Below are 13964 nucleotides of genomic sequence, written 5' to 3' on the forward strand. Positions count from 1 at the left end.
GATATTTCTGTGCTTTGGAGTTAGGGGTAAATAGAAAACGAACTTAGTTTATCATATTATTATGGTTTTTATCTTGCTGTTAAGGTGAACCAATTTGCAATCTTTCTGAACATCACAAATTGTAAGGAACGATACATTTCTCATCTTTAGTAGTATGCAACTTTTGTTACTTCTCCATGATGGATTAAAGGATTGTGCAACTAATGTTAAATTTAGTTACTTGCCAGATGATACTTGTACTAAAATCCGTTTGCAAAATTCCTTAATTATAAGTAATTAATAAGATAATTAAAATACAAAAATATATTTTAATAAGATACGTAAACTAATAGCATTGATCGTAACTATATAGGTACGTTTAAAAAGACGTATCTAAAACAAATACAACCATGACGAGGAAAATGAAGACGCCGGAGATGAATGACATCTTCCTCTTAAAGATACATTTCACCATCAGTCCTTGATGTAAGCCTGTCTACCTGATTTACATACGGACAAAGACGTACACACACACACGTAGACAGGCAGAAACATTGCTTTAGGTTTTTTATATTTTTAATTAGATGTCACTCCGACGAATTCTTTCTCTAAATTATCAAATTAAGTTAGTAAACTTTCTTGACCTTCTGTGTTCTTTAAATGGGCGTTTTTTGTTTCAACTCAGAACAAAAAATCAAAACCGCCGTTAGTAACAAAGAATTTCTAATTAATAGCAAGGCAAACTTAAGCAACAAAACCTTCACGTACAAAACGGTTGCTTTGCATTTCAATATGGGTCGGTTGTCCATTGGTGTAAACTGGTGCACGTTTTTAGAAGATTCTTGTTTCTGATGTATGCAAATAGCTCTAGAAACAGCTGGTTAGAAGGAATCTACCGTGTTCCTTCAAATACACCGAAACTCGGTTCTAGTTATCGAACGTGGAAGTTAAAACACAGCTATAATATTAAAACAGTTGAAGAAGTTGTGACAACTATGAGAAATTCAAAAGTTCGGCACATAAGCATAAATACAAAACATTCTCAAAAGCGAAAAAAGTGATATTGTACACATATTAACACAACTATTGTGAGATATTGAAGAGAGTTAATAGTTAACATGGATACTCTTTGTTCAAATCATACAACTTTTTTACATGATGAAATGGAACACATTCTCTAACACTATTACATGTGGGTAGAAAATGTAAACACGTTGATAAACAGCAGGCTAGTAAAACACGGAAATACGTTGTTTCTTTGTGTGTATTATAATTTTAGTGAAAGGCTATATAAAGGGTTGTTTGAGTATAGTCGTCCCTCATTCTGAACTGATAGAATAATCCTATAAATATGACCCAGTGACAGTGAAATAAGCCTGTTGTCGAGCTTGTTTTGTCGATATTATATTATTGCAATGGTATGGTCTTGGATATGGTTAATCTTACCCAAACCGATGAAAAGTACTGACAAAGGCTGAACTAATTTATTATGTCTATTATTTTTAATGATAGTTTAGTGATTTTCCACCTTCTTTATCTCGGACTGTAGTGATCCAAACTTTCACATATTTTCAGTGGATGTGACCTACTGGACTCTTACTTCACATACCAGATATCAAGGCAATCCATTAAGAAATACCTGAGATATAACATCTCCAATTTAATTGAGTTTCTTCCTGTTTTTTTTTCTCTTCGCACCAAAAGTAGGTAAACATTATTTGATAAAAAAACATACTTAACTTTTTTTTTCAAATTTGGTACACTGATAAATCTTTTTTAATTACAATTAGGAATCTCATTTGGTGTAAATATGAGTCACATGTGCAAAGTTATTCAACAAAAACCGCTCAAATTTTACGAAAATGTTTGCGCACGTGAACTATCGGTCTAACGTTTTTACTACAGCTTCAACTAAGAGTAAGTGGACCGTTAGTTTTTTTGTCATTCGGATGAAAGACAACCGATTTAGCGCAGCAAAGCTATAAGGTGAAAGGGCGTGCAAAAACATAAGTATTTGGTAGGCCAAGCAAACTAGATTAGCAGTTTCTAGCTCAAATTTTTAAAAGAATCATACGGGTGGACGGTTATTATTGATTATTCATTGCCAACTTTTCAACACAGATTTACTAGATTTCATGAAACTGTCCTAATTAAATAGCGTTTAGCGTCACGTGATATTAGCTTAAGCAATTAGCATAAATAATGATGCATGATCGGCTGTACCGATTACAGGAGGGGTGATAACAAGAAACTGTTAATCTAAATTCCATGGCGGTACTATAAAGGAAGCCATTAACATTGTTTTATTGAGAAAAAGGCCCGGCATGGCCAGGTGGATAAGGCGCTCGACTCGCAATCTGAGGGTCGCGAATTCGAATCCCCGTCCCACCAAACATGCTCGCCCTTTCAGCAGTGGGGGCGTTATAATGTGACGGTTAATCCCACTATTCGTTGGTAAAAGAGTAGCCCAAGAGTTGGCGGTGGGTGGTGATGACTAGCTGTCTTCTCTCTAGTCTTACACTGCTAAATTAGGGACGGCTAGCGCAGATAGCTCTCGTGTAGCTTTGCGCGAAATTCAAAAACAAACAAACAAACAAACAATAGAGGAAAAATTACCATAATATATTTTAAAGAATCTGATTGGTTCTGTAAAGTAAAAGTCCGTTTCGAATAATAGGGTTGCGATCCTAAAGCTAATGTTGGCTACTATCGAGTGCCACTTTCTTACTTGCTGTGGTTTGTTCATGTGAAAAAATGGTGCGGCCAGAAAAGGATTGAGTGTGCGACTTAAAGGAATGAAATCAAAATAGGCAGGTAGCTATACTTATAGCATTGATAATAATTTTACAGTAAATATTCACTAATTAGTTAGCTAGGCCGCTTAATTTGTTTTACCCACCATCATGCTTCAAGTTGAACAACAACAAACAAAAAAAAACGCGTTTTAGCTAACTAATGAATGGATATTTGCTGTAAAATTATTATCAATGCTATAAGTGTAGCTTCCAGTTTGACCGCCAATTTTGATTTCATTCCTTTAAGTCGCACACGCAATCCTTTTTTGGCCGCACTTTTTTTGCACACCAAAAGGGTTTTTTTTAAATGGATATACACGCAATCCTTTTTTCGCCGCACTTTTTTTTCACACCAAAATTGTTTTTAAACTAGAATATTCTTTTAAGTAGTTTTCGTATTTTCTGGATATTTGCGGAAAGCCACTACTAATTTTTATTTAATAGATTTAAAGGTAATACGTCTATTCAACATCATTCCCGCCAATTCATGGGCTACAGTAATCGAATAATGGGATCTGACCGTCACTTTTATAATGTAACACACACACAGCCCCAAAAGTCGGAGCGCAATTTTGTGGCAACGGGATGTACACAATAGACGCCCCCTAGTGGCACAGCGGAATGTCTGCGGACTTACAAAGCTAGAATCCGGGTTTCGATACCCGTGGTGGGCAGAGCACAGATAGCCCATTGTGTTGCTTTGTGCTTGATTACAAACAATAGACTTACGGATTCACAGATCGGCATGCTTGCCAATAGGTCACGCATATTCCATTTTTAAGTATAATATTCATGTTTCTGAGAGAAAAAAATCACGTTTATTTTTGTAACCCTCTCTCTATTTTTGTCAGTTGAATACTAGCATTTTCAATAAACGCATAAGATGCAATTTTGAAAAGGAGAAAAAATAAGCTATGCTGTTTTTTTCAAGAGACGAAAACTCACCTGCTTTTAGCTATTTTTTACTCCATTTTTTTAATGGTGTATAAATGTACCACTTGAACTACGTTTCTTTTTCTTAAAAAAAAAAAAGCTTTCAAACCCATTTCACGTATCTATCTTTGTAAAACTGTCGATATCAGAAGTAGAGTAAGAAATTTATCTCGAGTAATCGCAGGCAATACCAAATGAAAAAAAAAACACGTAAAATAAAGCCTTAAAATCCAGTCACATACTACATCATTGGAGAAAAAGTGCCAGCTAAGGCTAAAGCATGAGACATGGGATCCTGTTAAACTTGAATTAATGCTATTTTTACTCTGTCAGACAATGCCCAATCTAAACAAATAGTAATTCTGAGACAAATCCGAAGAACCTGTCCAAGTTTAGAGTGAATTTATGACTAATAAATCAAGTGAAGTTGTGTATTAATTAATGGAAATTTTATAATGTATACGCAAAATCATTAAAACTGCACGAATATTAAGTCTAAATCTACTAATATCGTTTTGTTTTTTAACAAATATAACATTAATTATTCATCATACAAAACTAAAACCTAAACGACTCTAGCTCTGATTCGCCTTGCAAAATGGATTAAATATTCTAATCAAACATTTGAGAAGCATATCAGTATTAAGCAAATTAAGGGTAACAATTTTAAAATTTTGCAAACAGATCTTTTGTTCTTAAAAATTGGTAATAATACTTGCGTTTAATAACAGCAGTAAAATATTTGAGAGGGTAAACCAGCGAACAACCCGACATACTCAAGGTTATTCATTTTGAAAGCGAGATCATTATGATTAAACTGTTACCTTTAATTTAGAGTAAGCATGGTTTGAAACAGTGCATTATATTTATTAAATCACATTAATATTTTATAAAATACGTTATCCAAATGTGGTCAACCATAGTGGTTAAAGTCATTAATTATATTTTTGTTCTTGTGTGTCTAATTATTATACGGTATGAATAAAACCGCATAATAAGGTGTATTTTAATTGTATTTCAAAAATAACACAATTTGTACTGTATCAGTTTCACTTAGTAACTTACACAGATCCATTTAAGTAGTTCTTGGTCATGAAACAAGTTAGATTAAAACAAACAATTTAGTGAACATAGATGTCATGCGAAACGTGATTTATTATGTTTTTGCAAATTAACGCAGAAAAGTTAGATTAAGCAGGAAACATTATTTTTGATTTTGGAAACAAAAAATTTAAAATTTACGAAACATTAAACTGACGACTATGGTTGAAGTTAATAACTAGTGTCTGGATGTTCCGTAAGTAATTCTAAGAAGTTAAGGGTGAACGTAAAGAAAAATGTGTAAGGACATGTTAACCTTATGCTATATCTGCCATATCCAATGCCGGTACATCAGGACACAACAGGCACAGACTTGTTTGAGACATTATTTATATTGTCAAATTACGTGAACAATAACTGTTATGATGTGAACTAAATTAAGATGGTGAGGTTTAATTTTTATCAATCTTATATGAGTCATTTACAAACCAGAATTAGGTGAAGGATTAATAACAATTATTATCAATTTATTTCAGCACCAATTATTATTATTATTCATTTGAATACATTTATCTCACCATTCAGAAGATTTGGCGGATTAGCAAGCTACTCTATTCTTCCTCTAACATACTCTCATTAACAGTGTTGGTTAAATTGTTTAATATATCTAGTCATATTATATTTGCTCCCTGTGGTAAATATGAAGGCTTATATCTTTAAAAATCGGGTTCTGATACCCATCGTGGGCACAGCACGGATAGCCTTTTGTGAAGTTTTGTGCTCAACAACAAGCAATTAAAAACTTGTTATTTTTAATTGTGTATTATTATATTTTTTTATAAAGTTTGTGTTCGATTGTTAGCTAAGTTTATGGATATAAGACCAACTTAAATCTCTTAAGCTGGCCAAACCTCGTGAGATATTATATTGTTTACGATCGAAACAATCCATTCTTAATCTTTATAAATCAGAACATGAGAAAAGTATATTTAATTAGCTATTCTCATTAACGGGCTGATTTTTAATTATGATCTAAGTAGCTAGCTTGCTCTGATCGGAAGTTAATATTTAGCCATTTGGAAACTCATTAAAAGTACTTACATTTTAGAAGCACCTTGTGTGATTAGAAAAAAAAAGAAAGAAAAATATAATTGAAAATAGTGCTTGTCATCATAGACAAATTAGTTCAAGGAAAACATGAAAGTTAAAATGATTAGACGAAATAGGCTTTTGTGTGGTAGAAAAAGGAGCGATATTCAGATATCATTATTCAATTCCGGGTCCAACATTTATTTTGATTCCGACGTTTCCACGTAAATATTTCTCAGAGTGAAGATAAATAAAAAAGTATAACAATAACACAATACACAAAATAATTGGCGTATCTGGAAACCTAGGTTAATAATATTATGAAATTGAATGCAATCTAAAGAGCGAAGAAACAAATCATTATTCATTCAAAAAATATCAGGAGATTATTTGGATGTCAATAATCTGTTAATTTATCAAATTATTTAAATTGTTTACTAAACGTCAATACTTTACAATACAATCATTGTACTGTGTCAGTTCTTAATGCCATTTAACTGATATATCGAGGCCGTAAAAATCCAAGACGAATGTTGTACAATAGTGGAAATAATAAATTTCTGAAAACACCAATTTCTTGATTATTTAGCGCACGGCTACACAATAAGCTATCTGCGATCTGTCCACGTCGGAGAATCGAACCCTTCGTTTTAGTAAGGTAAGTTCGATAACTTATCTCTGACCCGCCGGGCAACATTTTAGGTTAATAATTATCGTTATCAGAATACAATACAAAATGTGTTGAATTAACATTTAATAATCAAACTACTACCTTTATTTTTGGAACTGATTTTTTTTTGTTTTGATAAAAACAAAACAGCTTGTACTGTATAATGCAGTTGTAAATACGTGAAGGCATTTCACTCAGTCAACTTGTACACATGCACACTGTGCTTTATAAGCATAAACAACAACGGTGGCTTTAACAACAATAAGGAGTTTCTGCATCTCATATTTTTTCGTTTTAATAAAACTAGTCCATGAACATATACATGAACCTTGTAATTGTGTAGTTCTTCATTAGCTGATAACCTTGTAATTGTGTGGTTCTTCATTAGCTGATAACCTTGTAATTATGTGGTTCTTCATTAGCTGATATGCAACTTTTCCAAGTTGTTGTTCATTTCCTCACACCATCAGTTGTAAACTTTACTTACTATATTCATCGTGAAAACTATTTTCTAGTCTACTTTGTGGAAAACAGAAACATTAAAAAACAGAAACACACTTTTTAAAGTTTTCCTTTATTACACGTACAGTAGCCTTGATGATATCCAAAGTACAGAGAATATAAAGCTACGGATAAACACCATCATTACAGTAACGAGTAACAACCACTTGAACAACAATTGTAGGACATTTAAAAATTGTTTATGGTATATATGAAATTTTAACAAACTCATTCTTTGTTTCTTGTGATAACAGCATTTATAATATTTCTACAATGCTTCTTAAATACCCTGTTTTATTCACTGACTTTGTAGTGTTTTTATACTTTGGTTTCAAGTATACCATAAGTTTTCGTGATTTTATATACTTTCTATTGTGGTTTGTAATTATATTGTAATTCTTGAAACTTTGTATCGTTACTATAGTGCTTTTGAATACATCCCAGTTTCATGATTTATTTATTTTATTTCTATTTTGTTCTCATCGGATTTCCCAATTCTCTCCACCCGACATAGATCGTTCTATCACAGAGTGGAGCTTTCTTGACTGCAAAGAAGTTTCTATGTCTAGCTTTTTACTTTGGATTTAATACTATGTTATTACAGCGTCTTCTGAACAAAAGTCATTAAGATCACTATACCTCGAAATTAATTCTTTCCACTATTAATGTTAATATATTTATTTATTAGCTTTATTATACTGTAGTGTTGACATACAATTCACTCGATTACTAACGCCATAAGAGTATTGAAAACAAGCAACGACACTTTACGAACTACAATGCCTTGCAAAAGTATTCACCCCCCTGCAAAGTCTCCACATTTTGTTGTTGTCTAAGTTTGCAATCATGAAACTTTCAAAAGGGACTTTATATTTAGAATCTACACAATCTACCCCAAACTGAGAAAGCTAAAAAAACACTGATATTATGTAAGAAATTTAGATTTTCAACTAAAATTACAATATTCTCAATGGCATAAATATTCAAGCCCTATGCTACGGCAACCCTAAATCAGTTCAGGTACAAATGATTAGTTTGAAAGATTACAACATTTCTGTAGTGGTCTCTGTCTGTGTGTAAGCAAAGTGTCTTAACTTGACTTCAGAGTAAATGCATCTCTTCAAGCCACAACTCATATAGTGATACGACAAACCAACCATGAAGACCAAAGAGCATTACGTCTGGCTCAAGCCGTACACAGCACATCACTCAGTCAACACCATTCCAATTGTCAAGCATAGTGGTGGCAGCATCATCTTATGGAGATGCTTCTCATCAGCTGGGACTGGGAAGCTTGTCGGGATTGGGGGAAGATGGATGGTGCCAACTACGGGGGAATGCTAGAGGAAAACCTACTTGAGTCAACCAAGAATCTAAAACTTGGTCGAAACTTCACATCTTAGCAGGACAATGACCCGAAGTACAAGGCTAAAACCCCACTGGAGTAGTTTCAAAAGAAGGAAATGAATGCCCTGGAGTGGCCAAGTCAACGTCTTGACTTGAACCCAATGGAAAATTTATTGCGAGACTTGAAGGTTGCAGCCCATCAACGATCCCCAACGAAATTGTCAGAATTGGAGCAATTTTCCCAAGAAGAATGGAGAAAAATTACACCATCCCATTGTGCAAAGGAGCTTAGGAGTGTTGAATACTTATGCAATCAGCAAATTTCAATTTATATATTTTATTTGCAGGTTTTGCTGACATTCAATCTCCTTCACACATAACAGTGTTAAGTTTGATCATTAAAGTTCTGAATGAAAACAAGTTCATTAAAAAAATGTTTACATTATTTGTATTTCATCAAAATTGACATTATTGGTAGGGGGTGAATACTTTTGTACGATACTGTATATATATTTTATGAGTAAAGGTTAAGTGCTTACCAAATCAAAGTTAAAGCTGACATAATAATAGACCAGAAATTATTTTCATCACAAAGTACTTTTCATGTATGTTTAGTAAATAACTTTTAAAAAGTTTAATATTTTAATAGATACGGAGTGACTGGGTTGTTGTAGTGCCGATCTGTTGATTTGAAATGAACCGGGTTTTGTGATATGAATACATTCATTCAGAGCTTAAATGCAATGTAACAAGCGTAAGGCTAAGTAAATGTAATAGTATAACGAAAGTTTCAATCCTCTAAACCGTTAAAGGACTGTTTTAAAGGTAAAAATATATCATTATTTTCAGCTGTTGATTTTTGTGAGCACATACCTGATGCGTCAAATATTTGGTGTTTAAAGCATCACTTTGAAACAACAATAATAGCTATTATTACAGAAGTTTGTATCTTTGGAAAGCTTGTAGGTATTACGAAAATGTCTAAACTTTTGCTTAGAGCCAACTGTTTGCAAATATTTAATTATGCCGAATACTATACGACTTAAATATTTCTTGTAACATTAAGATGAGGATTCTTTGTATATTTTCTTCTGTTTACATTTTCACGAATTTGAAAATGAGAAGCGTGTTTAGTGAATAAAATGGTTTGTTACAGACATTCGTTTGAAGAAAATTAACAAATTAACCAAAACACAATGTAGGAAAAGGTGGAAATTCTGTGTTTGGACTCGTACGTGTTCTTCTCACTTCTGCAAAACACGATCATAATTCGCCGTCTTCGGAATGCATCTAATAGAAAAAATACACAAACGTCAATCAATTTTTGTTTGTGTAATAATGTATTTAATATAAAGCAAACAGAAGTTAGGCTTTGAGAACTGATATATGATGCGTTTTATTTTTATGTGTCCAAGTTCGAGATTTTTAAGGAGCACTTAGAAACTACCCTAACAAAATCATAAAATCAGCCATGGAATTCACTGTTCAATGTTATTCACTAACCTACAACAGTAGAGAAAAACTATAACACTTCTGAGAGAATTTACTTTCCTTTCCAGCTCACAAGAGATCACGTGCTCTGAGGTCCTACGCTTACACTATGAGGTCACTATGCAATTCTTTCTCCTGAGATAGCCCCGGTGTCCTTTTTTTTTACCTTACTTTAGTTAAAACAACTACAAAAATATCAAACGAAAGAAACATCTAGACAAACATGATAATCTAAAATTCATTAAATACAACACAACACAGAAAAACTTAGATATATACAAACATTTCCATTTTTTCCAACTCCATCTACTAAGAAATATTTATACTTCAAAAATATTTTATAAAAAATGTATTTAAAACATAATTATTATGAAGCGACATTTTATATCATCTCATCATATTTATAAGTTTTTTTGTAATTTAGGACTATGTTTAATCTAACTCATCTGCACTTAATAGAACCCAGTTTTAGTTATACTGTGAAGAATAATATACAGAAGAGAGACTTAAAACCATGATGGATCGATGAAACATCCATTTACCGTGTGTCTCATTTCTACTATTCTGAGTTTCCTTTACCGGTAACTACGCAATACAAGACACATGTAACCAAAGAAACGTGTCCATTCCCCAAGAACCTAAAGACTGCTACTTTAAAATCAAGCAAATATCATAGACTAAAAATCCTAAATTACTCATGTAATTTTCGAGTAGGTTGGTAAACGAGGGCAAGTTTTAATGACCATTAAAAAAATCACCAAGAATATTTTCAACTTGTTCTTTCTGTTTTGGCAAAGAATTCCAAAGTTACAAGGATTAGTATTTACCGGTTTTACTTAAATTACTTGCAAAGGAAATAGGTAAAAATTTATAAAACATCCTAGGGTGAAGAATCTTTTAAAAATTAAGTTCAGTTCTGTGAATGAAATAATATAAATTTGCAAAGAGCAGTTTCTGTTGAAATCTAAAACTTTTATGTCAGATTTGTACTTTTATGCTACAGATCAGTATTTAACACGTAATACAAATGTCAAGAAAATACTGTTAGCTAAACATTTTCATGACTAATTTCCAAATTTTCCTGAATATTTTTTCTCATAAATGAATGAGAATTATATCATGTTTGTTTTGTAACTTCTTGTCCTTCAGACTTTTTGAACGATCTAAGAAGATGGAGTTACTGTTCACCTTGCATTCTGTGGAACATTCATACAGCATTGTTTTTAAACATGTTCCACAATGAAGGTGATCACACCAAGGAAAGGCTTAATAAAAAATAATCTTAGTTTAGTTTTAGCGCCAAGCTGTACAGCGAACTATTTGCACTGTTTAACGTTATAAGCCCTCAAACTTACTGCTGAGCCACAGTGTGACAGAAAAAATACTGAAAACAAATGTAGTATTTACACGTATATATTTCAATTCGTTATCATGTTTAACAGAAATAAAATATATTTTCTTTGCATAGTAGTTTGCTTCAAAATTTGTTTGTGTAATATATGTTTAAATAAGTTTTAGTTGTTATGTCTAATTAAGAATTATTTTCAAAGAAAGTATCGTTTTGTTCATTTCTTTCTTTTAGCGCAAAGCTACACAATGGGCTTTCTGCACTCTGTCCACCGGAGGGACTCCAACACTGGATTTTAGCGTTGTAAGTCCGTAAACGTTCCGCTAGTCCAATAGGGGAGTTCAATGAATGAAGTGATTTTGAATGTGACTTTGAATTCAGAATACGTTTGACTCTCAAAAGCTATTAGTTAAGAAATTACCAAACCTCCTTTTAATTTGTAAATAAAGCAATAGCATTATCAGAATTGCCCTTATTATATAAATAAAACCATAAAAAGTAGATAGACATGAATGAAGTAATTAGGTAAGGTGTTTTTGATTACCGATTACTGAACATGGTACATAGTAATTAGTGGTATATGATCGCCTTATATTGTTAGTTAGTTGTTTATTTATTACTGTTATTATAATTTTCTAAATAACTAAAACTAGATTTTGGCTGTTAACCCTTAGAAAGATAGTTAGATGGAATCGAACCCAACAACTCAGTAGTTGCATTTCGTGTCAAAATACTGATACTGGCTTGGCCTAATGGTTAGCGTGACTGGATTGTGACTAATAGCTCAGAGTTCGCGTTTAATTGCCACTCACACACACACACACACACACACACAAACGCATTCCACACATTGTGGCCGTAAATGTGCTATAAGAGTGACAGTAAGATCCCACTATTAGCTCCTACAAGAATAGCCTAAGTGGTGGTGGTGGATGCTGTTGACTAACTGCCTTCGACCTAGTCTATCAATTTAAAATTAGTGTCAGCTGTACGTGGATAGCCCTAATGTAACTTTGAGCGATACAATCTGAAAACAAACTAAATATAATGGAAACATACCTGAGAGAAATAGAGCACGATTCACATAAGAAAAAACTTCTTCTAAGAACCCATTAAGTAATGTAAGCACTGAAATTCTTACCCAAGAACCTATGAAGCCACGTAAGCATTGATTTTATTAGAATTCGCTTACTGAAAGACATAAAATACAACGTCTGAGGTCAAGTTAGGAAGATAGTAATATAGAGCAGTAGTCAGCGCTTTCAACTCTAAAGGCCTGAGTTCGAAATCCGCAGCTGTTAGAACGGAAGTGTAGTGTGTTGATTAAAAAGTTTAGTTAATTAGAAAATATAGCTAACAAGAGAAAGCGATTAAAGGCTACTAATTAATCTTTACCAAATGAGTAGCGTATTCTCAAAAAAAAGAAAAAAAACAAACTTTGCTGTGCATTCTCCGAGTTAATTAGTTTAGATATAAAAGCTTGAAGATATGATTATACAAAGTTAACATTATATGTATAAATCTAGATATCTAACTCCGGTATAACAAGTTTAAAATACAAACTTACTGCATCTATAATGCTGTTTTTTGTTTGTTTGTTTGAAGTGAAGCACAATGCTACATAATGCTCTGCCCACCACGAGTATCAAAACCCGGTTTCTAGCGTTGTAAGTCCGCAGACATACCGTTGTGTTATAATGTTGAAGGTTAACCAAATTTGTAAATACGATGTTTCAAAAATATAATATAAAAGAAGTATTAATTGTGTAAAAAAATTTTGAAATTCATATTCCACTGAAACAATCACAAACACACAAAACTCGTTCTTCAACAACAACAACAAAAAAGAAACGTTTCTATGTGATATTCATCATTACCGAAATAGTTTTTATCAGCTGTGAAACGTTTCATTTCAGGCATTAGGCTAAATTGTAAATTTCTGAATCTACCTTTGGAAACTAATTTTTCTCCACTGTTTAGATTGGTTAATTACACATATATGTAGGTTTTTTAGTTAAGTTTTTTTGTTTCAGATATGGCACAAACAATGTAGTTTAATAATTATTTTCTAATGATATATATATATATATATATATATACATATCATCAATGTTGTGTGTGAAACCCAAATTGCTTCACCCTGTAGCTCAAGAAATGCAGACGGCAGATGAAGAAAATTCGATTTCGCCATGAACTATTCGATTGTGAACTAAGAGGGCATTTATAGCCAATACGTACAAACATTTAGAGATGGTTGTGTGTCAGGACTAACAGACCATAAATAATAATTACAAGATTTAGAACATTTAGGATAGGCCTTCAAAGCAGACAAGATAAATCTCAATCTTTTTTTGTGTGTATGCTCTTTATAAGAAACCAAACAGTAACTAAAGGTGGTCTCAGAATTGTTCATTGAGTCAAAAACTAAACTGTGTTCTTAATTAGAAAGGAGGGAATCCCAGTGGATTAATCGTCATTATTGGTTTTAGATAGATAAAATCTAAATGATAATTATATAATTTAAAAACACTTAAGCTTCTGGAAAGAATGAAAACAATCTCTTAACAATTTCTACCAATTTTTACGTGCTTTACTTATAACTATTAATTAACTTGTACCATCATTAAACGATCAAAACTCCAAACTGCTTACAAAACATTACGTTATCAACTGACATATTGTGCGGTAAATGGAAATCGTCATTATAAATGTTCTTGAATATTCTAAAGGTTCATTCACATTTTTAGCAGTAAGACAGTTTTGATATATA

The 13964-nt window shown here is 32.5% G+C and overlaps 1 protein-coding gene across 1 annotated transcript in view; it reads right to left on the reverse strand.

Moving 5' to 3' along the window:
* Nucleotides 1-8807: 8807 nt before the first annotated feature.
* Nucleotides 8808-13964, reverse strand: part of LOC106459874 (chondroadherin-like) — a 56159-nt gene continuing 51002 nt past the window's right edge. The window contains exon 3 of the mRNA XM_022386437.1: nt 8808-9645. The gene's annotated coding sequence lies outside the window, so the exon portion shown is untranslated. The remainder of the gene's footprint in view (nt 9646-13964) is intronic.

Source organism: Limulus polyphemus, unplaced genomic scaffold (genome assembly GCF_000517525.1).
Source record: "Limulus polyphemus unplaced genomic scaffold, Limulus_polyphemus-2.1.2 Scaffold672, whole genome shotgun sequence".
Classification (NCBI taxonomy): domain Eukaryota; kingdom Metazoa; phylum Arthropoda; class Merostomata; order Xiphosura; family Limulidae; genus Limulus; species Limulus polyphemus.